Source organism: Temnothorax curvispinosus, unplaced genomic scaffold (genome assembly GCF_003070985.1).
Source record: "Temnothorax curvispinosus isolate PA1 unplaced genomic scaffold, ASM307098v1 QBEX01002228.1, whole genome shotgun sequence".
NCBI classification, from domain to species: domain Eukaryota; kingdom Metazoa; phylum Arthropoda; class Insecta; order Hymenoptera; family Formicidae; genus Temnothorax; species Temnothorax curvispinosus.
The window spans coordinates 266,177-292,565 of record NW_020212008.1 but is presented as its reverse complement, the minus strand read 5'-3'; the positions used below and the strand labels follow the sequence as shown (position 1 = coordinate 292,565).

The window sequence follows — 26,389 nt, the reverse complement described above, 5'->3', positions numbered from 1 at the left end:
GAGTGAGTGGCTCGACGAAAGGAAAGTTTTTCTTCGTTTTTCCAGAATCGAATTACTATCCACCTCATGATATAAAAGCAGGTTGTCTTATGATAGCGTGCAAACAGCTAGAAATAAAGCAACGCTTGCAACGCTCGTTCGATTAGGAGATGCGAAATCTGATACGCGCGCTCGTATTACGATGTTGTCTGAGTATATCCGTAGTATTACGCGGGCGTAATTGAGAGGAGTATCAGATCTGCGTTTGAATTATAATAAGTAATATGCGTGTTAATCAGAACAAGTCGGAGCGAGATAATTGTTTTAAATGATATTCGAGTTTTTTGGTAGTTCTTCGCAATTGACAAAAAAAAAAAGATTTTGATGATCTAAGATAACGTTAATAATTATTATAGAGATATAATATACAGGACATGAAGGTTGTGAAGATGATGAAATAATTGCGATTTGTATTCACAATCCATTAGATAAAATATGTTCGCTGCATTATAGAGTTTGAATAGATTTATGTAAAATGTACAATGTGTACATTTATAACTATAAATTATAATTGTTTTGTATCGTTGTATCGTTATTTTTACTCTGAAGAGACCTCGGAACCCGTACGATGTCGATGCAAGAGTAGCGGGATCGATGGAAACATAATGATGCATTTTTATTCCGCGTTGCTCCTTTTTGTGCGCTACCTCTTTGCCTTCTCTGTGCTGTATTATTCAAACTTTACATACGTTTGAGAAACAAGAATATTCGACGAGGCGGGATCGCGTTGATGCTTAAAAAACGCTCGTCTCGGAAGCTCGTTATTCCCTTCGGTATCAAAGTCGACGGGCATTTGCAATTGAAATTTTCGCGGTTCCATAAGTCTACCGCGAACAAATTCGAACTTCACCGTGGCCTACGCGAAGAGGTGATTCCGCAATTACTTCCATCGTACATTATTATAAAAAAGACACAAATGCGTAAAAAGTGACTACACGATTTTACATGCACACTTAAATGTGTAAAAATAACACACTTGGATTTGCGGCGTATGTTGCATTATTAATAGAATTGTAATAATAAGAATATACATTACATATATCGTATATAGACAATATTATAGGCTAGTTTCATTAAATCTTGGATAGAAGATCTTGATGGGAAAATTATTAAAAATATTAACAATGTTACAAAAAGGGAGATTTTTATAAGATAACCGTTTATATTCTTCGTGCAACGTCATCTCAAACTACAGGTTAATCGGATTGTTTTTTTGCGAGATATTTACAAACATGTGTACAAGCCGACCTTTCCCGAGCTGCGGTCTCGCGGAAAATGACGCGCCCGAATCCGGTGACCCGGCGACCGGAGCACAGACGAAAGTCGGGTCTAAAGGACGCCGAGGAGGAAACCAGTTTAAATAAAGACCACGCATGTGGGTCAGCCGGCGTGGCGTTGCGGCGTGCGTTACGCAAGCTGCGTCGCGCATCAGCGGCGACGTCGTTTGGTCGAGCTTTGCTAGCCGTGCAAGAGACGCGTACTGTATGCATAATGTATATCAGCTGAATTACTGTAGCCTACCTCCGAAAAGCTTCCGAGCGTATATCACCGCGGGCGTAGAATAAAGGTATATCCAAGTCAGCTTGTAACAAGCTTTCCTTTAGTTGGTTGACACACACGGATGGAGTAACAAGAAATACTAATTACGGAATTACGAGAAATTATCCTATAATTGCGGAGAGATGTATGTCGGAATGGTTCTCGCGGATGATGTATCTCACTCCAGACTTCATCTGTCTGCACTCTTCTTCTTCTCGTTGCTATACATTCTTAGTTTAACGTCACGAGAGCAACACTGTTTGTTTGATAAAATTAAAAAACTGGAGAAATGCAAAAGAGTTGTTCTAAAATTTAGTTTAATCGATAATGGAAATTGTTTGTACAGATCATTTTCTTGTAGCATATATTTTATTTTATGAGTAAACTTATCGAGATCTTTGTGCCTATTTTATTATTTATAAGTTTTTTTTTACACTTTGCGAGATTATGCAGTATATCGATCGATATTCAGACTCTCAAATTGGTATGACTTTCAAATTAGGTAAGGGGCCGTAGATGGTGTGTTCGGAGGATTAGTTCTCCTACGCAGGCGAATACGGGCTAAGCTTCGGAACATTACGCGCTGTATTTGTAAGTAGCCGTATGTAGTTGATAAACCGGGCGCATCTGCATACATCGTGCTGAACTTTACACGAGGCTGGACCGAAACTGACTGTTGGAATGGGATTCGGGACCACTTCAAACGAAGCGCCACACGGAAATCTGCCCGCGAGCCTCACGAGCACACATGGGGCTTCCGGCGCAGCTCTCTCTCTTTTGTGATACACGAGAAGTCAGATGTCGGTTCGTCGGAGTAGGAGAAAAGCTTCTCTCCGCCGCGGGGAGTTATATTATATTCAGAGTGCACTCCCGGAGACGTTGCATTTTCCGAGGTTATTCTGAATTTGCGTCGTGAAAGTCGCACAGGGAGAGAGGAAGGAACGCATTTCGCGAGCTTCGATCGATCCTGAAATTCGAAGTGCACGATACACACCGCGAATGTAGCAACGACGAATTCGCGCAGTTTGCGAAAAGATGGAATTCTATAAATATCCAGTTATTAAAGAAAGGTCGACGCTAAATTTCTTCAAGAAAAAGAAAAGACTTTTCTGCATTTTCGACGTGCAAACTTTATAACGTGCAATACACAGAATAGATGAGTGATTGCGCGTTTTACTTCTTGTCATGTGCAATATATTATTTCGTTATTGCGTGAAAACGTATATGTACGACTAATGCGACGAAGAAACTCGGTCAGGCCGCGCTGTTTCGTTCCGCTAAATATCCATTTCCGTATAGGCGAGAATCGCCGTGCTATATTTTCTGAAATGACGTGACGAAATATAACTTGAAGTGACGTGACGCGACACTGCCTGACACGCCACGTCGCTCTTCTCGACCTCTTTTTTTCGAACGAGTTTAGTTTTTCACGGACCGACTTTGCGCCGACGATATCTTCAAAGTGAATTGCAAAAGAATGCGATTAATCTTTTCTTTAAACATGATCTTTAAACAGTGATCTTCATAAGTCACCATACGGCTATAGTGAAATATTCTTTGAAATTATTGTTAAAGATTAGGTTCTAAATTTATTTAGAACGTATATCGTACATATTTTACAGCATGTCCAAATATGAATACTGAATCATCGTAGATTAAATACTTAGATTTTACTGTGCGGAATGGCCATGGTGATTTAAGAGGGGGCGATCACAATTCGCTTCGCAGTTTCTAAAATTGCGAAAACAATTGCTCGAGCTTTCGTAGAAAAATCCGATGTATTGGACTTGTAAATTATCCGGGGATGCGCGAGACAACGACATCGTAAATGGTTGGTTCTGTGTACGTGCGGACAACAAGGCATAGATAGATCGCCGTCGATTCTACCTCTCGCGCACGCGAAATCGACCGCCGGCGGTCTCGAGGGATGGACCCAGGTGCAAGATCCGTTCGGGAGAGGGCGAATCTCCCTCCGCCTCTATATTATCCCGTACGTCGAACTCCGCGGGTGGAGCCGGGAGGTTTGCGAGGTGAACTGCGTCGCCGACATCACCGACATCGTTTTCTTTCGCGAGAAAGAAAGAGGAAAGGAGAAGAGTGCGCGTCCGACCATTCCTCGACGTCGCGGATCCGGAACAGCGGGATTTATTATCTCGACCGGAACGGACGCACCTGGCTAATGCCTAATGCCGTTGACTTTGTTGCCCGACGACGCGCTGCGGAGTGGAATGGAATACGGATACGAGCATCGGTGAAGTGAAGCGCATCAGAGCCTCTCGATGGAATCGAGAAGCGGATGGACATGACAAGATACGTCTTTTATATGCAAAATGCAGAATATATGGATATTTGAGAGCACAAAAATCTAAAAGCTGCGCTTGCGTTCGTTAAAGTTTTGTTTAAAAACATTTAAACATATCAGAATTAACGAGAAAAAGGCATGACTCTCTTTAAGAATTTTATTGGAGATTATATGTTACTCGGTTACGGTATAAGGCGCTGCATTTTCCACCTGTCGTTTTTATTGCTCGCGCATTTAGCGTCCATTAAATCATTCCTCGCGTCTTTTATAGAATGACGATGTCACTTCCGAGAAGCGCAGGTACGTAATATCCCCAAGTCGCTCCGATCGCCGCATCGTCACGCGAGTTAAAAGCGACGTCCGCAGCCGCGCGCTCATCTAACTTACCGTCGCGATTTTAACTGTCCGTATATTCGCGCGGACATCACAAGGTCGGCCATTCCAGTGATTGTCGACAGCTGCTGCGCGTCGTTAACCGCGTTGGAAGAGCGGAGATAAAGAGAAAACAACGTATACCTACACACGTGCGTGAGATATCGATAACTCTGCAGTGCGTGCGAAAAAATTCCCTTCATCATTGGCAACGTCCAAGTGGAAGACGATGGATATTGCTATTTTTTTATCCGTCGTCACCGATGTATAAAAGCTGAGACCTCTCTCTCTCTCTCTCTCTCTCTCTCTCTCTCTCTTTCGCCTTCTCTTTCTCTCTCTTTCTGTATCGAGTGACTAACGTTCAACAAACGCGTGCACCGAAATACACGCGTGCGTGGGCTATACACAAAGTTAAACGGATGTCCACTGCTCGTCAAGGCTGTGTCTGTCTGACTGCGCGCGTGCGAGTGTTCGTGACTCTTATCACCGATTATTCCGTCGTTAATTGTTCATGTAGTCGCCGGGTTGCGCGCCTATAATGGAACAGAATATGACGCATCACCCAATAATAAATCATAGCCGCGTTCTACAAATGTATACCGCTTCATTTAGCTGCAATGAGTGAAGAAGTCGAATATAACAGTTTAGTTCCGTCATCGATGTAAATATGTAACATTATAAAATTTGCTATAAAATAGTATATTTGATGTTATCAGGTTTTTTATATGAAGGCACGATATACAGGGATATATTTTTTTCAAAAGATCGAATATTAAATCATGATAAAAAAATTGAATATTATTAGGTTAAAATAGATAAAGAAAATTATAATAATTTAAAAGAATGTAATATTTTTTTTATGATAGTTACATAAAAAGGTAGATTTCTTTCCATATACGTATCCGTTCGAACATTCTTGCTTTATTTTCAAAGAGATAAGTGCTTCTCCTTTGAGGTTTGTGAGTGTCTCTTATGAACATACACAGCCGAGTTCTGTATATGCTGTATATGCCGTCGACATCACGACAATGTTGCGTAACCCAAAAGCAAACAGAATTGCACGCAATGTCTGATTCGCGACGATGCACTCGCGGAAAACACTGACGCGTCAATAACGTCTTAATATACCTTATGATATCATCGACCGTGTTGGATCGGAATATCGAGTGTCGTCGTGAGACTGTGACGAAGCGAATCGACGCACATCGATGAGGAAACTTAGATTCGCAAAATGTGGATGACGTAGTGAACGCGCGATGTGGATTTCATCGAGACGACTTTCTTAACGGGAACGAGTGTGTGGGATTGTCGGGGTCGTCCCTCGGTATTCTGTCTCTTCCACTTATATCACCACGATCTGTCATTACACCATCACCCAGAGGACACGTGGCGTTTTCTTTTTCGTCATTCCCGCGATCAGTCAAGCGTTAGTCCACCCACCCGATTCTTATTTCGAGTTGTACGGTGTCATTGGGAGACACCAAATCCTGGATTATGGGAGATTGAAAGATACGACGTGAGTATTCTCGTCGTAAAAATTGCATTGTTTAATTTACAATTACAATTAATCATTTAGGTATACTTGAATTTATTTTGTTTACATTTTTTTAAATACAATTCTTATTGAATGAGATGGTGACATTTTATTATAAGTATGTATTACTTAACTCGAAATAAGAGATTACAATCTAGTATAAGATTTTTTCTACTACGTTTTTCAACAAAATAGTCTCACTGCTATCGTTTATCTTATTATAGACTTAAACTTTGCTGAGAATAATACATAGTCAGCACGAACGACGTTTGTATTTTACCCAAATGGTAATCGAGGGATAAGACCGGACATATGTGTCTAATAAACGCGCGATGTGCCCTACCGTATGACCCGCGCACCCTACAGAAGGGCCGGCATAACGTCTTCTTAAGCGAGAGGGTAGTGTCTCCCCGAAGTACACTGGGTCGACGAGATCGCCCGTCCGGAAAATAACCTCCACCAAAACAACCGTTATGCTTTTCCAAGTCTTATACATTTTGGCGCGTAATGTGCTTCCTGGCTGTGTCTGCCGGGACCTACAATGTCGTTCCCCTGACTCCACTCTGTCCGGTCAGCGATCGTCCCTTTTCTGCTCCAAGAACCTCTTTCGTATGCGGCCACGCCGTGTTTTATCGCGCCGATAAAACATATAGCTTTCCTTTGATGCGGGTCTGCTCCAGATGCGATGTTTAACTTATGCATACGGACCGGGAATAAGGATAATCTTGAGATGAGAGATATCTATCACAATATCTTTAAGTATTAAAAATAGCACGTTTTATGTCACCATATACCACAGCCTTTAAGCAGAAAGTAAACCAAGAATCTTTGATTGCTTAAAACTTTACGTAATGTTAAAAGAAATTCAATTCCTGAACATAATAAAAAATTATTTATATAGTTTAATTTCTATCTCATTCAATATATATGTATATATAAAGAATCTCTCTTCTGTAGTTTAGTTTAGAAAACTGAAATTAAATTTAGACGGATTTTTTAAATATTGATAGAGAAAAAAGAACTGTAGCTAGACATTCAAGGATTAAGCGTCATTGTCAGTATAATATACCCGTATAGTTAGTTTTTTCCCGAGATTCTCTGGATCGTTACAATATGTATTTCGGCGGTCCTTTGTCGTTCGCTCTCAGGATGGTCGAATAATATATACGCAATAACGATAGGAGCAACGATGGTAGGCCGTGACCTATCGCCGACGCCCCCGTGAGAGTCCTTTATTGTACGTTAAGCCGCGGACCGCCCTATACATCATCTGCCTACCCTCGCGACGGTCCAATCGCAAGCGATTAATGGATTTTTTATTCTGTTCGTAAAATCGTTTTATATTAAACCCGGCATGGCTGCGAGGATGCATCGATACGGCGCGCCGCGCGCGCAACGCACTATTCTCACTACCGATTGACGAATATTCATCCTGGCTCTCTGCATCCCTTCGCGCAAACTCTATTTTCTCCGTCTTCCATTTGTCTCCTTGTAGCAGAATGAAGATGGCATAATCCTTTCCACCTCCGTTCTTTCTCTCTATCTCTCTCCCCCTTTAATCTTCCTTTCCTCTGAGAATTTCTTCGGTGCAGCGACTGATACTGGAAACGAATTTTGGTCGCGTCGTTTGTACATTTTTAGCGAGCAGAGTGCGTTTTTAACGTTCCTTATAAACATTCGGTGGATTCTTTCTGGAACCGAGTATTCATGGAATGCGAGGATTGTTGGAATTACATTATAATGAAGTTTTAAAGCATTTTGCTTCTGATTTTCTTACTGGTGAAGCAGCTTCTGGTGAAAGTCATATAGAGTGTTTAAAAAATTTTTCAGAGAAATTTTAAATTACGCACAAGTATCTATGAAAAAAATATAAAAAGTATACGTTTTCTTATATAGCTTTTTGACATTTTATTTTAAAGCGTGATATGTAGATTATTAATTTATAATATTTTAAGACAAAAAATAGATCGACTTCGAATCGCCAGAGTCAGCAAGTTATTTCTGCCATTATTGAGACTTGCTTCCGTCGTGGAATTGTTCCAGGATGAAATCCCCGATACGATAACCCGTCCGATGTCATACAACGGTACTGCGACAAATGCACAGTGCAATTTTGTGTCGTTGTTACCACACGTTCGCTGTCGTTCCTTGGAACCGACGTAGCATTTCCGGTTTTGCGTCTCGACATGCCCGCGGCTTATTACGATCCACCTCCGAAAACACGTCGCGTGTGCGCGCGATAATACTTACGAATGCAATTTTCTCAGGCAACAGCGTCGTCGTCGTCGTCGTCGTCGTCGTCGTCGTCGTCTCCGTCTTCGTCGTTGTTGTCGTCGTTATCGCGCGGTAACGCTCGTGCCGGAAGATTGTTTGCGCGGCGAAACGAAGACAAGGCGATACCGTGTTCCTCGAGAGAACCGGCGAGAAGCGAAAGTCTACGTGTATATGAAACGCCTCTCGGCTTGTTTGTTTCTCGCGTATACACAGGTCCGTAAATACATAGTTACCTCCGCCGTAACTTGCATTTACAGTTACCTATGCGCCGGCGCGCATATCCGCGCGGGTTGCTGCGCGAGCTCACAACCGCACGGGGAGTCAACCCTGCAGGGGGAATTTTTAAATTTGTTTCCACTCCATTAACCTCGCCTCGTTCCCCTCGTATCTTCCCTCGGTGCTCTCCGCCTCTCACCCTCGTCGCTCGTTTCCTCCCTGTCTCGTTTCTCTCTGTTTGTACACGAACGTCGACTACTGACAGCTAGCAGGACATAAGACCCAGTCAGTAATATCCATTTGCCGAATCGCGGGGGCGACCGGAGTCGTCGCCCCTTTACGATCTTCCATATGGTTCGAATTTGCGAAAGCTCTTTCCGTCCGACTTTCCTTTCTCCCTCGCCTTCTCTTCATTCAGAGATTCGTCCCTCTACGTTGTCAAAGCTAAAACTCAACGCGTGTTGTTTGCATCGGAAACTTGTGTCAGATAGTTACGAAGAGACATATAATACACGTATCTTTTCATAATATGTAAATACAGTTTACGGATAGGAAGGTAAAATATGTAAATGTATTTTGCAAATGAAAATGTAAAATATGTATATATATTTTGTGGATGAAAATGTAAAATGGGTAATTATCTTTCGCGGATGAAAATGTAAAACAGGTAATTATATTTTGTGAATAAAATATAAAATTCGAAAACCTCGTCTAATTCATGGAAAGAACAGTTAATATGTTAGGAGCGTGAAAATCGTATGTTGGATTATGGAAATTGGTTTCCAACGCGTTATCAACGGTTGCATTTGGGAAATTTCTATATTTTTACTGTGTGATTTTTGTATGAAAAAAAATATAACAAATTAAATTATATATTAAAGTATATGGATAGAGTTTTGCTCAACATGGAAGATTTTATATCAAAACCTTGATTTGATATTCTATTACAGTTGTACAATCAAATCAACTTATTAATTCACTTCACTTATTAATTAATTCTGACAATACTTTAGTGATTTATTCAAAGAACTATAATTAGTTATAAAATGAATAAAATTATTATCTAAAAATTCTAATTTGTTAAAACAAGATATCACTGAGATCACGTCAGTTTAATCCGCAAAGAATCAGTTATATATTCTTGGTATTCAATTTCGTTGCCAAGTGTCTTCTTCGTATGCCAAGATACATTGTCGCTTGTCGTTCATTAGTAAAAAGTCAACGTGATTGCAGTTAGTATAATTGTGGACTTTGAGAATAGTCGCACGTGTTCGGACGACACGTCTGTACATTTTATTGTTTAAAATATTTAACGATTCATATGATATACAAAATATCACATAGTTATATATTTACTAGATATTTCTTTTTTACTTGAACTTTTATTGTTTTGTTAATTATTAAGAGTATTTTTTTTACAAAGGCTTAGGACAAAATTTTTAGAGCAAAACGTTTAGGACACCGACAATCGTGTTAGTTTTGTATGCCAAGGATATAGGTCAAGAATTATATTTCAAGTTGTTGATATTACTCATTTATAAACGTTATCTCTTCCGGCTAGTACATAGCTGCATCCGATAAAATTATTCCTATCGCGGCGTAACCCACGAATTAATGCGAAATTACGTAGCACGCCGCGCCTCGCCGAGCTTAAACGCGATACCGCGAAATGTTTTACTACCGTGCTGTCACGTGTTATGCCAACTCGAGAGCGATTTCAATGTGAAAACTGCATTACGGTTTAGCAGACTCTTCCCGAATGCTGCAATAAATAAAGAAGTTATTGCTTTAAACAAGTTCTCCCTCTTGATTCCAAGAGCTGAAATAAAATGCATCGATAAGTAATAACATTAGGAATAAAAAATAGCTACATTCTTTTATAATATCTAAACTCGTACATGTATTATAATTCTAAAATTACGAGCTTTTTGTTATTATGACAGATTGAGAAAGTTCAATATAATTATGCAGGCGAAATAAGACGAGCAAAGTTATGACAAATGTTCTCAACGTAATTATACATTTCTTTGCAATTATTATTAGTTAAAAATAATCACAGGGTATGAATTGACACAGCCTTGTCGTGTCAATTGTACCTCGTAGAACTTGAACACGACACGGCGAGATGCTTCACGACGCCCGCTCTCACGTGTTATATCAGCCGCGGCGAGATTTCAACGCGGAAGCTCCATTAAACCTCGAATCTGGTCGATGCCGGGTGCCGGCCGTACATTTCGCGCGTTACGTCCTTGTGCATTTTCATGATCGTCCGACACGATAAGTCACTTTCCACTCGCCACTGCCGCGACTGCGTTCACGACCGCGACTGCATACCCACCACGTGTTTCGAATTCCTGTTTCGAACAATGTCGCGTCTCTGCGAGAGCGTGTCAGACCGATCCGGACGATGGCTTTCGATGATGGAAGCGCGCGCCTCCGCGAATTCGTCGTATAGGATTACGGCACTTGGTTCTATTGTTAGCGTTATAATTCTGATGGATTTACGGCCTTCCAGAATCAGGCGTTCTTTTCAAGTTAAAATTATAACGTTCTTTTGGCAAAATAGTGATTTAACTCTGAGGAGCCGTGACGCATATAACTTTAGTTGTAAAATTACGTTGCGGCGTCGTAATTCGCACAGAATTAATACAATGTAGTTCTGACATTACGACGAAAACATAATTTTGACGAAGAGAAAAATTTTGTTATTTTGTTGCCTTACGATGTGTCGTTAATTAAGTAATCCGAGTGAGCCGCGTCGGTGGTATCATCATGGATATTTTTACGCTATTTTTTTTTGCGTCCGAAGAGAAATACTCACGTTCGCGTGGTTCATTACGTTTAGTTCTCGTGGCTGCATTAATGTAAACGACAGAGTCCGCATCGGTATGCAGAGAGAAGGCTTTATGGTAATGAAATCTAGATTCCGGTTATCAGGTGCACGCGTAATCCAACGCGTGCGTGCACACATGCGTGCGCGCGTCTGTTTATTAACTAAAAAAATAAAAAGAAGAAAAAATAGCGGACAAAAATAAGGGATGCAACTGGGAAGTAACGCGGCGCAGACTTCCGATGCATCGCGCGTTTCGCGCAGGATATACATGTCATACGTTGTTTTTTTCTTTTTTGCCCATTTTCGTGAATGTTGCGCGGCATTTGCATTTTGCATTTCGTGTACTTTATGATTTTTTCCGCGGTCGTGCGCCGCCACTGCCAGCGACATGCCGCCGAATCTGTGTACATAACTCACCTATACATACATAAATATGATGTATATATACATATATATACATGAGTATATAATATAGTACATATAAGCGGCCTGTCGGATTCGGCGTCCTGTGTATTTTACCGAATTTGAATTTAAATTTTCTAAAATGAAATAGGCGCTCCCGGTCGCGCGTCTCCGTCGCCCCGTGATCTCTGAGCCCGGCTCGAGGGTCGATTTTAATTTGTAATCAGCGATTTGCATCCCGCGACCTCATGTCGCTCGTCTTTCGTTCTCGAGGACGAGCTATACCCTATATCTCAAAACGAACGAGCTTGTATCCAGTCGGGCTAGAATTGTCTCTCTTGTACTGTAGAGTCGTCTCATCTGAACAGAGATCGGTGGTGAATTGCAAATTTGTTCGATGGCATCGAGGATAGCGTACTTTGGATTCGCGATTAGGGTCGTAAAGGTCAATCCAGACAAACTTGTATAGGTGCATAAGCATATGCATAAAGAAATGGATTGGTCTATTTTATGCACATGCATATGGACCAATCAATTTCCTTATGCTTATGTTTATGCGCTATGCAAGTTTGCCTGGATAGACCGTAAGTGCGACGAGGGAGAGGGGATGCGCGTGTAGAAAGGAGCACTGAGAAAGAAGCAGAAACGCGGCAACGCGCGAACATTCTGTTATTTCTCCCACGCGAGATTCGGCCCCACGTGTAACACGTATCACGTTTCCACGGCCGCATTTGTGCACGCGGCGTGCTTTCGCGCCGCGTCTGTTTACGCTCAATCATCGCGTTCGCTCGATATGAACAGGCGAGAACAGACGGAGCGCGTGTTGTGACAACGATGTATAGCGCTGATCTAGATTAGCAAATGAAATAATTCGTAACTTGGACTATTTAGATTTTAGATGTTTCTAAGCATGCGAGATGTTCGTGACAATGTTAATTAGTGAGAATGAAGCGCTCACAGAAATATCACTGCTTGCCTAAAGAATTAAATTCTATTTTGGCAAGATGAAGCATCAGACTTGAATTTTATCTTAATATGATTTATATTTTTATTCGTTTATTTTATTTCAGACTAAATGACGGAATAAAATTCGTCGTATTTTCCATTTCCAATTAATTTTACTTTACGGGATTATTAACTCATCGCATCTCTTGGGTGTGGTGGCGGACAAGAATGAGGTATGTTTTCCCGCTCTCGGTACGCATCGATCTTCGTTAAGAGCAATGTAAATCACGGCTACGGAATCCGGGGTGGCGATGGCGAATTCTCCGAGATTTTTCGAAAGCGCGAAACGTCTGCAGCCGTGACTGCGAGTTCGTCTTCGTCGTGGGTGACGTTATTAACCTGCGAGTGGCCGCCTCATGATAAATCGCACCGTTGATCGCGACTGAGAGAAACGCCGTATAATACTTTGAGAAAGAGAGGGCCGTTCTTTGGCAAACGGCGCCTAGAGCGAGGAACAATGAGATATAACAACAAGATGCATGGAGAAGTCATAACACATTATGATGTATTAATCACTAACTGCTGCAAATATATGCTAGACATTCGCGAGCGTTCCATCATTACACGATATACATTGTATTATGCGGTGAAGGAAGTAAAGCAGACGAGATTGCAAAACGACGTGTCGCGGAATGCTTTCGTAAAGAGGAAACAATTTTTTCTCGAATACTCGCAGTGCAATTGATCACGGATTTTAACTTTAAACGCTGGCGATCCGTGAATTGGCAGCGCGGCGCGAGATTGTCTCGTAGGCATAGCGGCCACTATGTCTCTCGCGTAATATTTGCCATTCGGCGCATAAATCAGTGTCTATTTTTGAACGGCGGCCAAAACTTTATTCGGATTTATTCGACCGTTACATCAACAAGAATTACCGCTCGCCACGACGCGACCCGCCGTTGGTTGGTGCATAATTACCGCTACGCGCGTCGATTGTCGCGTATTCGAGGATAAAAAGGAAATTGGCGCGAAGCACGCCTAGAGAAAATCTCGCCAATGACTCAACGGGGTACATCTGTCCCACCGATGTGGTGTAGGCAAATCAGGGCTATTTTGAACGTGCTAGACTGCTAGATAACTCATCCAGAAACTATAAAAATCTATCCAGAAAATCTATGAAATTTATAAAAAAAAAAGCGTTAAACCGATCAGAATAACTACGAAATATCGCGAAATATATAACTGATTTAGTACACAAGCATATTCCACAACGATATTTTATCATTACGTATTATAGAGATTAATTGTAGTTGAAATATTAATGTAAAAATATTGCAATTAACATTCGGGTTATAAGCAATTGAAGCTGGATTATGATAAAATATGTAGAATGTGTATTTTCAAGTTTATAATTGCGCTTTTATACACAATGAATTTATCATCAATTTTGTGCTTAAATAATATTGATTTCTGCTGCTCAGCTGATTTTTTTATTCGTTAGATTTTTATAAAAGATACCGCGTGTATAGCAATTATTACGCGTAGTACTAATTGCATCACTTTGTTAAGAAATTTATGAGCAAAGTTTAACTATTAAATGGAAATTGTGTAATTTTTATGAATGAAAATTTGAATCATCGATTATAACTATTCCATTTAAAAGAATTATTAAATTTAATGTTTCATCTATATATTTGAAGAATAAAATTTAACTCCATTTTTCGATTGAAAAGAAGTAATGATATAATTTATTATTTTTTCAAAGTTTTGCCTCTTAAGAGGCGAAACAAATTTAAATTAATTTCAATAAGTAAAAATAAGGAAATAAGTTTGTATATTCCGTTTGCAGCGCGGCGGTTTATAATTTTATTTTATCTTCTTAATTTATTAAAATCATCCACAGATTATTGATGTTCCAAGATCACTATTTTAATTCTTTCGGGGTGTAAAAATATAGCGAAGATAATAATGAAATGAAATCTAACTTCCGTAACTTATTGTTAAACAAAGAAATAAATCTGTACATTCTATTTACAGTTTCATCTTTTTCATTTATTAAAAATTATTCATAAAATTCTTGATGTTCCCGAGAAGATTAAAATTGCTATTCTAATCTTCTCGGGATATCAAAATATGGCAAAAATAATAAATTAATTCACATATAAAATAAAGCAAAATGTACTCTTTTAAAAAGAACGTTAGATTTCAATAAGCGATAATAGCACATTCGTTAAAATCAATTCGAAATGTATAAGAAATGGATTATTTGCTTATTTATGTCATTTTACGTTAAATATTTTTGTAGGCGGTTAATTTGTTTGAAACGCGGTAACACCGAGCGCGCGAGCGCTCGCTTTGCGGCGCACGACGGGCCAATGGCGTAAACAAGGTCGCCGCGCCATACGCCATACCATTCGGTCGTTGATACTCGAGCCGTAAGGTGTTGCCGCGCGCACCCGCTCCGTCGTCATTACTCGTCATTATCTCTCGAAACGTGGTCGCGACAAGTCTGCGAGATGCAAAACGGTAATTCCTTACGAATGGGTAACCAGTAACCACTGTCAGTCGGCGCGATACGTTTCGAAGGCGCAAGTCCCGCGAGCGAGATGGATATTGTTAGGTAACCTATACATCGCGGCTTTCTTTAAGTGACTTCCAAGTGCTACTTGAACCAGTCGATCCGCGCCCTAATTCGCTTTCGCAATCCGCAGAGCAAATCCGTGCGATTTATTTGTCAGAAGTTTATAGATATCTCGTAGTGGCGCGGCGCGTTGCGTTTCTGGTTTGCCTTTGGATAAATTCGTTATTTGTAGAAAGAGACTCGTGCAACTCCGTTCGTCGCGGCGCGGCGCGGCGCGACATTAACTCCCGGAGTACGGCGACGAGCGCTACGAGATGCGAGATACCAAACGTGGGCGGTTATTCCGCGGTTATCCCGTCCGCACGATTATAATTTATTTGTAATATGTTAAATATTTCATAACGGCTGGAGCACAGAGCACTCGGTAACTTGCTTGTGTTCACGGCGTTTACGCAGTAACCTTGTTTACGGCGGGCGCGGGCGGGCGCTCGGGACTTGGGACTCGAGCCGGCATGGCAGGTAGCGCGATTATAGTCATTATCTCTCGGGACGTGGTCGCGACAAAAGCGTTAGAGGAGAGAACGCCCGATGCTTTCGGATTACGCACGCGAATTGCCTGATTCTGAATGATTTAAGTAACGGGGCCCCGTGATGTATCGATCGTCCGACAGTAACACGTACAGGTATTTCACGATGTTTGTGCGTTTTCTGAATATGTATCGTGCCGGTGACAGGTTGGGTTAGGTTAGGTTGTAATTTCTGTTCTCCACGGAACGCGATGAATTTATCGTGCGGATATTAGATCGTATCCTTTTTGGAGTCGCCGCATCTTAATTCTGTTTCAATCGGTGCGCGATTCGAGTTGCATTTTCGCGAGTGAGTGGTAAATAAGTGACTGCCAATGAAGAGACAACGAGCAACGGTGAAATCTGAGAGGAGGCGGAGGCCTGGGGAGGCATCGGGCGACGGCGGAGCAACCACCGGGTAAGTTTGTTTATTATCTTATTCATTACGCTGATGGAATTAATCGTTAATTACGTTACGCGCGAAACAATTGTTTTTTTAAATATTAATTATCTTGAAAGCTACTTGGATATATCTTAATTAAGGTATATTTTTGCTTTACAGTTCAATGTAGTTGGCGTTACATCTCCGCTGCTGCGCGTCGTAAATGTGAGTTTGACAAATTGTTTTATTTTAATTATTTATCTTGACTTGAGAGGTAATAAATTTGTGATATTTGCTTGTATCGAATACTTATATGTAAAATGAATATAAATATATTTACGTATAAAAAAATATTGTAATTTAAACAGAAAATCTCATAGACTTATTGCCCTCAAATAGAAGGGCTATGACAGATTGTCAGATTAGAATATACATTTTTAACCCTGAGATGTGTGATCGAATAAAAAGAGTTATTATGTAGGTAAAATATGCTTGATAAAAAGTAATAAGTAATGATCTAATTTTCGAAACAGAAAATTGTATTTTTATTATTTATACTTTTTACCATGCCTTTTGTATACAGATAAGATTTTCAGGAGATAGTTAAGAATACCACGAGGTGATATGACAAACGTATGATTAACAATCTTACTTCGATATCTTATATCAAATACATTATGCCTACTTATAAGTTTAAGATTTTATGAATTTACTGCACAGATAAATAGTAAAAAATAAAGATAAAGACATTGAAGTTGAATAAAACTATAACAGACATATATAAAATATTGGTATTTTTATTTTACATATAACTTTACTGAAGTTTCTTCATGGTATTTATTTTTGACGACGAATACTGAAGGTGAAGAAATGCTTTTGTATCTAAATATAATAAAAATAACTTGATGTTTAAACAACATAGGGAAAATATTATAATATTTAGATATGTTACTTTATTTTCTTCTTTCTCTTTTTTTTAAATAGTTTTTAATTAAAATCTAAGACTTGCGTTTGGCCTTTCTATATCTATCCAGGGTTAAATATCTCATAAAGTAAATCTCATAGTAAAAAAATATCCAAGTTTTATATGTGAGCAATACAAGCATAAATTGGACAGAAAACATTTTATAATCACGTAGCATATTTTAACTGATTTATTTAATAAAAATTGCTTTAGTAATTATTATTATTTGCATAAATTACATTTTTTATTCTAATCTTTCATAGCCTACTTCATCTATGAAATATTTAATTTTATTTTATTTGAAACAAAACACAGGAAAAATTTGTATATAAATTATCTTTATAATACGTAATATCTGAACACAAGAAACACATAAGAAATATAATTCGAATTGTGAAGATTGATATCAAATATGTTCAATCATACGATGTTTATTTTGGAGCAGGAGGAATATCAGCGTGAGGGAATTGAATGGAAGTTCATGGACTTCGGGCTGGATCTGCAGCCAACGATCGATCTAATCGACAAACCGATGGGCATTATGGCGCTCCTAGATGAGGAGTGTTGGTTCCCTAAAGCCACAGACAAGACATTCGTGGAAAAATTGGTTGGCGCTCACAGTGTCCACCCGAAGTTCATGAAGACTGATTTCCTCACTTTTAGAAGTGAGCGTAACCATTCTACGTGATATCTAGGCCAACTTTAAATGTTTCTAACTCTGAAACCAATTGCAATCTCGACATTTTCTAATTAATTTTCGGAATACGCTATTCAAATATTTACGGTGATATTAATAGATGGGATATTTTATGTACACACTTTGTTAATAGGTTTGTACTTTCTTGAAAAAGGGAAAATTGGGGTTTTCTTAAAATTTGAATATATATATATATTTTTTTTGACTGAACAATTCCCAGCACAGTAACAATTTTTGCAGCTCGTCAGTCTCGAAAAATAAATCATAGGAAAAATCGCGTTGTTTGGCGAATCGCTGTTGTTATAAGCAAAGAGATTCAGCTGATATAAATCGCAGTTATTTCGATGAATAGTTTCCGAGCTCGCGAAACGCATTCCCAATGTTTTCGGCCGTGCATTCTACAGTTCCGCAATCGATGGGAGTATCGCCGCTATACACCCCGCTATTGTTCCGCGAATAAATCCCTCTCGCGAGTTACAATGCAAAGGTAATATGAAACTCATTATCTAGGAAACGCGAAACTCGTGAATTAAAAGCTATTTTGCAGAGTAATTTGATATGATTCATTGTCGATTACGGGCAATTAACTGAGGGCGAAGAAAGAGACGCGGGTCAGGATAAATGTATATGTATTCGTAATGCGTAATTAAGATATTTATTATGCAAAATGCTATCATGCAACGATAAACATGGAATTAAAAAGTCAATATTGACGTGAAAATTACGCGCGCGGAATCTATAATACCCTGATATTTTAATGAACATTTGGATGAACTTCACGTAAACTTTGCGTTTTTTTGTTTCGACATTTGTAGATGGAGGGTCGTATTTGACTTGGCATATTTCGCGATGAAAAATTTTGCTGGGGCAGCATGTGTTGCTGGCATGGTGCGTTTAATAGCCTCCATTATTATGGTGAAGGGGAAAAACTGATGTTCTGCGGCCGATAGATAACCAATTTGTCTGTTCGCGTTCCTCATTAACTTCTTTGGCTCGTGTTTTTCGCTCGTAGAGCCTTAGAAAAATATTTTTCAAATATTCTGAAAATATCGTTATACGAAATTTTATTAAAAAAGCGGCGATTAATTAATATACCTTTATTTTAGTTAAATATGTTTAGTACCGAACACACACAAATACTTGCGTTTTACTTTAATTTCTATCATAATGATGTTGTGGTACATTTTTATTTAATGCATACATTTTGATTAAAATAAGATTTTTTTATTAGTATTCGATGCAGCTGTTTTAATTGCGAAATGAAATCTCTTCGTTGGTTATCTTGTTCGTTTACTTGGCATACATCTATCTATTTCTATTTATATTGCCGATGCTCGCCTTACTCTTTATTCATCTGAATATTCGCGTTCCTGTCTACTACTCCCGGGAGTGTTGTTAAAGACGTTATCGTGTCGTGTAACCGTGTACTGGTCTCTCGTGTCTTTGCGCAAAAAGTTTCTCCTGAAACGCTCAAGATACGCTCCAAGTTGCGAGTTAATATTTTTTTAAGTGCATAATGACAGTCGGTATGACGATAAATATTTATCACTCTGTTTCATTAGCGTAATCCATAAAATTAAAAAGTTACGAACGGCATCACGGAAATAGCTCCACGTGGAAGCGATTGCGGTAACAATTCTTTGTCAGATTGCAGATAATTTACTAGTTCCGCAAACTTTCTTCGTCTAATATAACCGCTACCTTTTGAAATTATATTATGCGATATTTGAGGATTTTGACAATTTATGAATGTTATAAAATTGTGAAATTTATAAACGCCCTCGAGTTTTGTAACCGATATCTAATAATAGCCTCGTTTATATGGCTGATAGTTAAATGACTACAATAATTAAACCGGCAATAATTAACCAATAATTAAAATTAAAATTGATAAGCCGGTTAAATTACTATGTTTGCGTGTATGCGCTAAAAGCGGCGGCAAAGCAATCGATCGCGTCGACCTAGGCGCGCGCGGAGTTACCTTTCCAAACGCGCGCAATCGCCGATCGCCGCTCTCGTAGTGGAAACTCAATTTTTAACGCCGCCGGCAAAATCCGATCGCGTCGGACGTATTAATTTCGCGGCGCGATATACGCTCGTACAGGTAAATCACATTTAATCGAAATACGAAGAGCCGTGACTTCGGTCGAGTTCGTGACGTTCGTGCCGCCAGCTTCGCGCTCGAGTATATTTGTACGGCCGCGATATATCGCTACGACCTCTCGACAGTTTTAAGCTTGGATTTCCAGCGATAACTAATGACGAGGTCGCGTTTACTCGAAGATTATTGAGTTATGAGATCGCCCGACGAGTGTCGAATCCGAGGACAGACGAACTGTTCCTGTTGCATTGAAATGGCAAAACGAGATTTCAAGATCTGCAAACAAATGTGTCGCGATCGTCATGATAAAGATTCTTTTTGCTATCGGGAAGAGGGACTGAATACAGAGGAAAAATAAGAAAAGGAGGAAGTTGAAATGCAAATGTAATAACAATTAAATAGCGGATGCAATATATTCCTCGGACGCGCTCTAATAACAAGTAAAATTGAACGACCGGCGTTGGCAACGTTCGTGGAAATTATTTGCCCTGCAACATCCTCTTCTAAAAAGGAGATGTGAAGTTTATTGTTGCCGCTTTTCCGCGATGCCGATTGGTTCTCTTGCTGCGCTTACTTCATTTGCAGCTGTCATTGTATATTTTGACAGTTGTGTATAATAGGGTTAATAGTGAAATGTTAAAGATAAATAGCGCGCGCGTAGCGCGCGTCTGTAGTGTCTAGTATAATAAAAATGTCATTATCTCTCGTAGTCGCGAACATCTGCGACATAGTTTTCCGCGTGTGCTTTACACACATTAACTGTTATCATAACTTCGAACGTGATAAAAAACCGAATTTTAATCCCACGTAAATGGAATTACGAAGCGATGAATTTTTTTAATATCTCTGCAAGTGCAAATATTTTTCACTTGGTTTCCATCATTATTGCAAATTTTATATGAAGATTATCTCACATTTTATATTATTAATATTATGTTATTAATATTTTATCGAAATATGATAGATATATTAATACCATATTTTAGGTCATTAAAACCCTATAATGTTTTTGCAAAATGGTTATTTGAAATATATATCCGTGACCGTATTGCATTATTCGTTGATATTTAACAAACGAATATCTGAAATGTCTACGCATAATCACAACTTTGTCGAGTCAGCTGTTAACATCAGGTGGTTGTAAAAATAAAAATGTTCTTAGAAATAACCTGCGGCAATAACTGAGTTAGGTTAGCTAGATCCTCCGTAAGCTTAATCTTAAGCTTAATTTCATTTCCGGTATGAAACGGTCGCGTCTTAAAGACGTCTTGTGTCTCCCCATCGAAGACGTATATCCATCCGCGTAGCGCCATTAATTTAATATTTCAAAGAAGCGATATCATCCCCTTAAAAGTAATCACCTCAATTTCTTAAAGTGCTCGAAATCTAAGAAATATTGGACTCAACCCACTTTCCAAAGCATTCTCGAAGAACTATTTTCACTACTAATTTTCCGGAAATGATACACACATGACATTTTTCTAAAGTTCAATGATGAGTTGAAAGTATATTGCATGTATAATGTTTTACGGAAGTAATGCCACTCCTTTTATATAATGCATTGACTAGATAGATTAATAATAATCTTCTAATTAAAACATATATAAATTGCGAAATCGATTTGTGCGGTCCAAGCGTCACTGTCGGTGGGCCAAATAATTAACTTCCAATCTTCGCGTTTGCAATTAAGCCGCGCTTGCCAAAGGCGCGTTGCGCGGATTCACACGTCAGCTCTCGTCTGTGCACGCGTAGAATATGCGCTCAGAATTCTGCGCGACATCAATTCGCTTTAACCCCCCCGTGGGAGACGTGACGTGTTTTTCTTGGATCGGTTTAAAGCGGCGAAGTGTGTTCCTCGCGATACGCGATCGACGTAGCCGGGACGCAGTGGTATCGCGATACAACGGCGGGTTCTCTTATACATCTCTCCCGTGGCCAAATCTCCTCGTGTAGATGACATTCGGTACAAGGATGCGCCGAGTTACGGCACGATGTGGTAATCTCGCATCATGATCTCGTGCCAAGAATTGAGTCACCGTGTCGGGCGCCTGTCTCCCCTCGCCCACCATTTTCTTTGCCTATGTGTGTCTTTTGTTCGTCGCACATGCGAATCGTACACGTGTAAATGCGTATTTTTGAAACTCGTCATCTTCCAAGTTAGATGCATATGCCATTAATTCGTGGGTTTTGTTTTTCTTAAGAGTTATTTGTTTATTAACGACAAGCTATAAACTTACTTGATATTATTGGACTATTGATTTTTATTATTTATAATAAAATATATTATCGCCATTAATAGAATATGAAATTGAATAGATAATATAGGTTAAATCGTTATTATATCGTGATAATCATTTTGCATAAATTAATGCAAATTGAAAGAAAGAAATTGTAACAATATGAAATTAATTCTTCGTTGTGTTGAAAGCCACCAACTCCAAGTTATTATGTTAATAGAATGTATGTCGTATGTTAACACACGACTATGTTACACGACGTTAAAAAGACTTTGCTTCAGGCTATAGCGTTTATTAAATGAAACAATGGAAGTTTACGACAGTCATTCCCTTTTTGAGTTACGGAAATGACCGGAGCGTAATGCACGCCTCGTTGTGTCGCGAATTATCGCGCGTCTTGTCTACTCTCTCCCTCTCTCTTTCTCTCTATGATCTACGTCTAAAGTCGTGCTTGTAGGCGACACGCGACTAAGATTCATGAGGTCGGCGCCGAAAGCATGAGCTTACGTCTGGTTTGCGCCGAGTCGCGACTACTTCTCTCTCCGACCGGGAATCCGGTCGGCACAGTTGACGTGGACAAACGAGCCCTCGTTACAATAAAGTTACGGGTAACGGGTAAGACGACGGTGACGTTGAGGACGAAGACGCGAAAAACGAGAATCCATTCTTCCGGGCGAATCGTTCGGACTTGTCAGAAACGCGCCAGGGGCGACGTTCGTTTCGCATTAAATTTACTGTTCGCGTACACGACGGAGCCCCTGCGGCAGATATACGAGGTAATTAAGCCTCGGGTATGCTTTTGAAAATTATACTTCGTCTAGCTGGCCGGTCGATATTATCCTACGCGATTATTTGTTAAAAACCCGGCGTCGTTTCTGTACTTTGTGAAAAAAATCACTCGACACGTTACCACCCACGTTGTTAACATTAATTACACGCTTTTAAGCAGCCGCGGCACTCGCGTTTTCTCTCGCGAAACTCGAGAAACTACGGAATATTATCCGAGCGTCACCAGTTTCGCATGATCCCAGGGTCGGCTGCCCGCTAAATTACGTCGCGCGATTTCTTTTTTTTTGCGACGGCTTTTAAAGTTACGCAAATTTTTAACCGCATTTACGTTGTGAGCGGCAAATTACAGCGCAATTATAAAGGTATTTAAAGTGCACAATCGCGTTCCCGAACGTTTTGCACGCTCTCGACGTAACGACTTCATTTACCGTGCGTCCGAAGTATTTCTAAAGTGTGCACTTCACACAAGCGGACAGGATTTTTGACTGTCTGCTGCATGAAGGAATAAAAATAATTTACTTGCATTCTTTTCACGCGTGCACGTACGTTCTTTGAATGCTTTTCTTAAGGCGCGAATGTTGAATGACATGTAATTAATTCACGTCATTCGTTCTCGCTGATGCATGTAAATTTATAGATAGGTGATTCTAAAGAGACTGAGATTCTTTTCTAGTTCTTATACACAAGTGTAACGGGACCGTAAAATCTCCATTCGTCTCACGCGAGTGAGACGCGTTTACCGACATTTTGCTGCTATCGGTTCTTCTCCTTGGCTAGATCTTGCTTATAGATTATGGCATTACTAATCAACAAAGTTAATGCTATTGTAGTTTATTGTTCCGTAATATTTTGAAATAGTATAGAATTAATAATCTGCTCAAAAACCTATAGGTGCGATGCAAATGAAATTTTCGTTTGCATGCTCTCTGATTATCAAATAAATTATATAAAACCACGGAGGAACTTATTTTACTTTTATTATTAATAAAATAATCAGATCTCGCACAAAGGCGAGGAATCCTACGTTTAAAGAAAGCTGAGCAAAGAAAAGCATAAGGAAGAGAAGGGACTTCGGGCCGTGGGGCGTGAAAAAGGGCACGATGAGAAAAAGGGATTTTCCTCTTTCTCGAGGCTATTCTAAACAGAGAGACCACCGAGGACCGAGCGGAAATGCCGTCGTGGGTACAGAGGAGACGCTAGACCCGTCGATTGAATATTTTTACATGTATGAGATTTTTATTCTCGCGATGCGATTGGCCGAATCGCGCTTTATCCCGCTCTACATCCCCTCGTCTCACCGTCTCACGTCAAGCAAGGATGAAAAAATTCTAGATCCTTTGACTGTAAAAGAAGGATGCGCCACTTGGTTTCCGGAAAGAAATCCTCGGCGATTTACGCTTCGCTCCGCAAAAGAGGACGATCGTCGAGGATATTTTTTCCAGATTATCGGATCTTGCACGACGTAGAACTTGCATTTATTGTTGGCACACTTGATTTCTCGCGTATGTCAGTTGCATTTAATTTTATAATATGTAATTATTATATGTGTTGTGTTAAATTTAAGAAGTATTAATGATATAACAATATCGCAAAGGATACATTCCCCTACAATATATTCCAGAGAAATTAGGAATAGACTTTTTTCTACTCTCTTTAAATAATTTCTTAGAATTTCGTCTTCACAGATATATGTCTTACTGCTCTTATCGCTATCCTGATGCGCAACATATCGCTCAGCTCGAAAAGAGCACGGCAAATATAATATCCGACAATCCGCACGCGCGTGTTCCATATTCTCTGTTTACGGTGACGTTTGACGTTAAGCGTTTTATAAGTTCCGCGATTGCGGAAAACGGAGGCATCGTGTTCCACTGCCTCCTAGAAACGTATCCTTCAGGCACAGGTCGTACGATCGCAGTCGTAGTACGCGTAACCTCGGTCTCCGTTTTCGCTCGTTTTTCCTCCCTCGGGTACCTCTTTCCTTCCTCCGTCTTCTCCCGCTCCTCTGAGAATCTCCTCGTCCTGCCGCCGCGTCGTCGCGCCCCGCGTTCTACCGCCTCGCCACTCGTTGCGAGGATTATTGAATTTCCTGTCATTTCCAGAAGAAATACGCTCTATTTACTTTGGCGGGGTATGAAGGTAGTTTTATTTGGTGCGGATGTGTGAGAGAAATAAGAAATACACGGAGGAGCCGCAACGAATCAACGGCGGCGGTCTTTCCATCTCGACACCGCGCAATTCAATGGGTTCGGCGTCGTATTGGTGCTGGCGATGATAACGCTCGCAGAATTGCGAAAACCGCGTTAGATAAGATTACACTTCAGAAATCGAACGTCGTTTTTTAGTTGTAGATATCAATTATCAAATTTCGATTAATATTATTTTTAATAGTTAGTAAAACTTGGAAAGAGACAGAAACGTTACTTTTTCTCGGAACAAAACTCGAGGAACAAAAATTGTATTTTTTTTCTTACGAAAGAGGCATAAGTTTGGCCATAAATATTCGCCCTTCTATTCGCAAACCGCAGAGCAGACCGATATTAGTCGTTCTAGTTCCGAGATATCGATACATTTAGCGAAATGTCCTGCCTTATACATATAACCGACTCCCTCGACGGACGTTTCTCAAAAAGCCGAGATATCGTGGCGCATAATGGCGCTTTACGCCCGAAGTTTGCGCCCTTCCCTGCCTTCCCTTCGCCGCGCCGTCGCCTCCTCTCTCCTGCCTGTTCCTCCGGCACGTGATTGCAATATTCCTCATGGGTGTCGGACGCGGTAGGGAACGACCTGGCACACTCGCGTATATGACAAGAAAGGGTCAGGAAGAGGGCGAACGGGTTCTCCTTCCCTTTTCTCCTTCTTGCCGCCGTCACCGAGCACGAAATTCGTTCTCCGCCGTCCCCGACCGGTCCCGTCACCTTCCGCATATACGGACCGGAAGCGGGAAGCACACGGCGAATCCCTCCGCCGCGATTCGGAGCACGTACGAGGAATTTATTCGCGCGGAGGCAGGTCGCGTATGTCGCCATGCTCATCTCCGTCCGAGTTTCCGGATCCTCTCCCTTTCCTCCGAGTTTTGCCGGTTTTGACGCGATATGCGGCCTCGTCGCATCGCCGACTTGTCCGCCGACTTTTGCTTCCCGGCCTCTGTACTTTCCATCGAACTTCGATGGGAAACTTCTCTAAACCCTCCTTCCTTCCTCCCCCCTTTTCCTCGCCGGTCGATCAATGGATATTTAAACGCACCGGCTTATCGAAATACCGCGTCTTTCTCGAGGCACCCGAAGTCGTTAGCTCCCTTCAGAAGGACGATCGTTGAGCCCATCGTTAATATCCTTCACTAATCCCGCGATTTTGCCCGTTATGTTGAATGAATTACCCTCTTTCGCACGTATATCGAGAACAGTTGCTTAGCATTTAAGTCATTGACGAATATCTTTATCGTAAATGGATCGTCTTTAAAAATAATTCAAACGTGATTGAACATAAGATTTTAGATGTGATCTGCGAAAATAAATCTAATAAATGATTGTTCGAGATGCAGATTTCCAAGAATTATTATACTTCTCAAACTAAGATTTGCACATATATATTACTTTCATACTGAGAAAGAAAA

At 40.3% G+C, this 26,389-nt stretch overlaps 1 protein-coding gene across 5 annotated transcripts in view; it reads left to right on the top strand.

Annotated features, from left to right (window-relative positions):
• LOC112468910 overlaps positions 1-26,389 on the top strand; it is a 305,546-nt gene that overhangs the window by 98,699 nt on the left and 180,458 nt on the right. The window contains exons 1-3 of one of the 5 annotated variants that reach the window (XM_025038321.1): positions 14,926-14,982; positions 15,840-16,021; positions 16,166-16,210. The exons of the other annotated variants lie outside the window; for them this stretch is intronic. The gene's annotated coding sequence lies outside the window, so the exon portion shown is untranslated. Of the gene's footprint in view, positions 1-14,925; positions 14,983-15,839; positions 16,022-16,165; positions 16,211-26,389 lie in introns of those variants that run through there. 5 annotated transcript variants of the gene reach the window in all.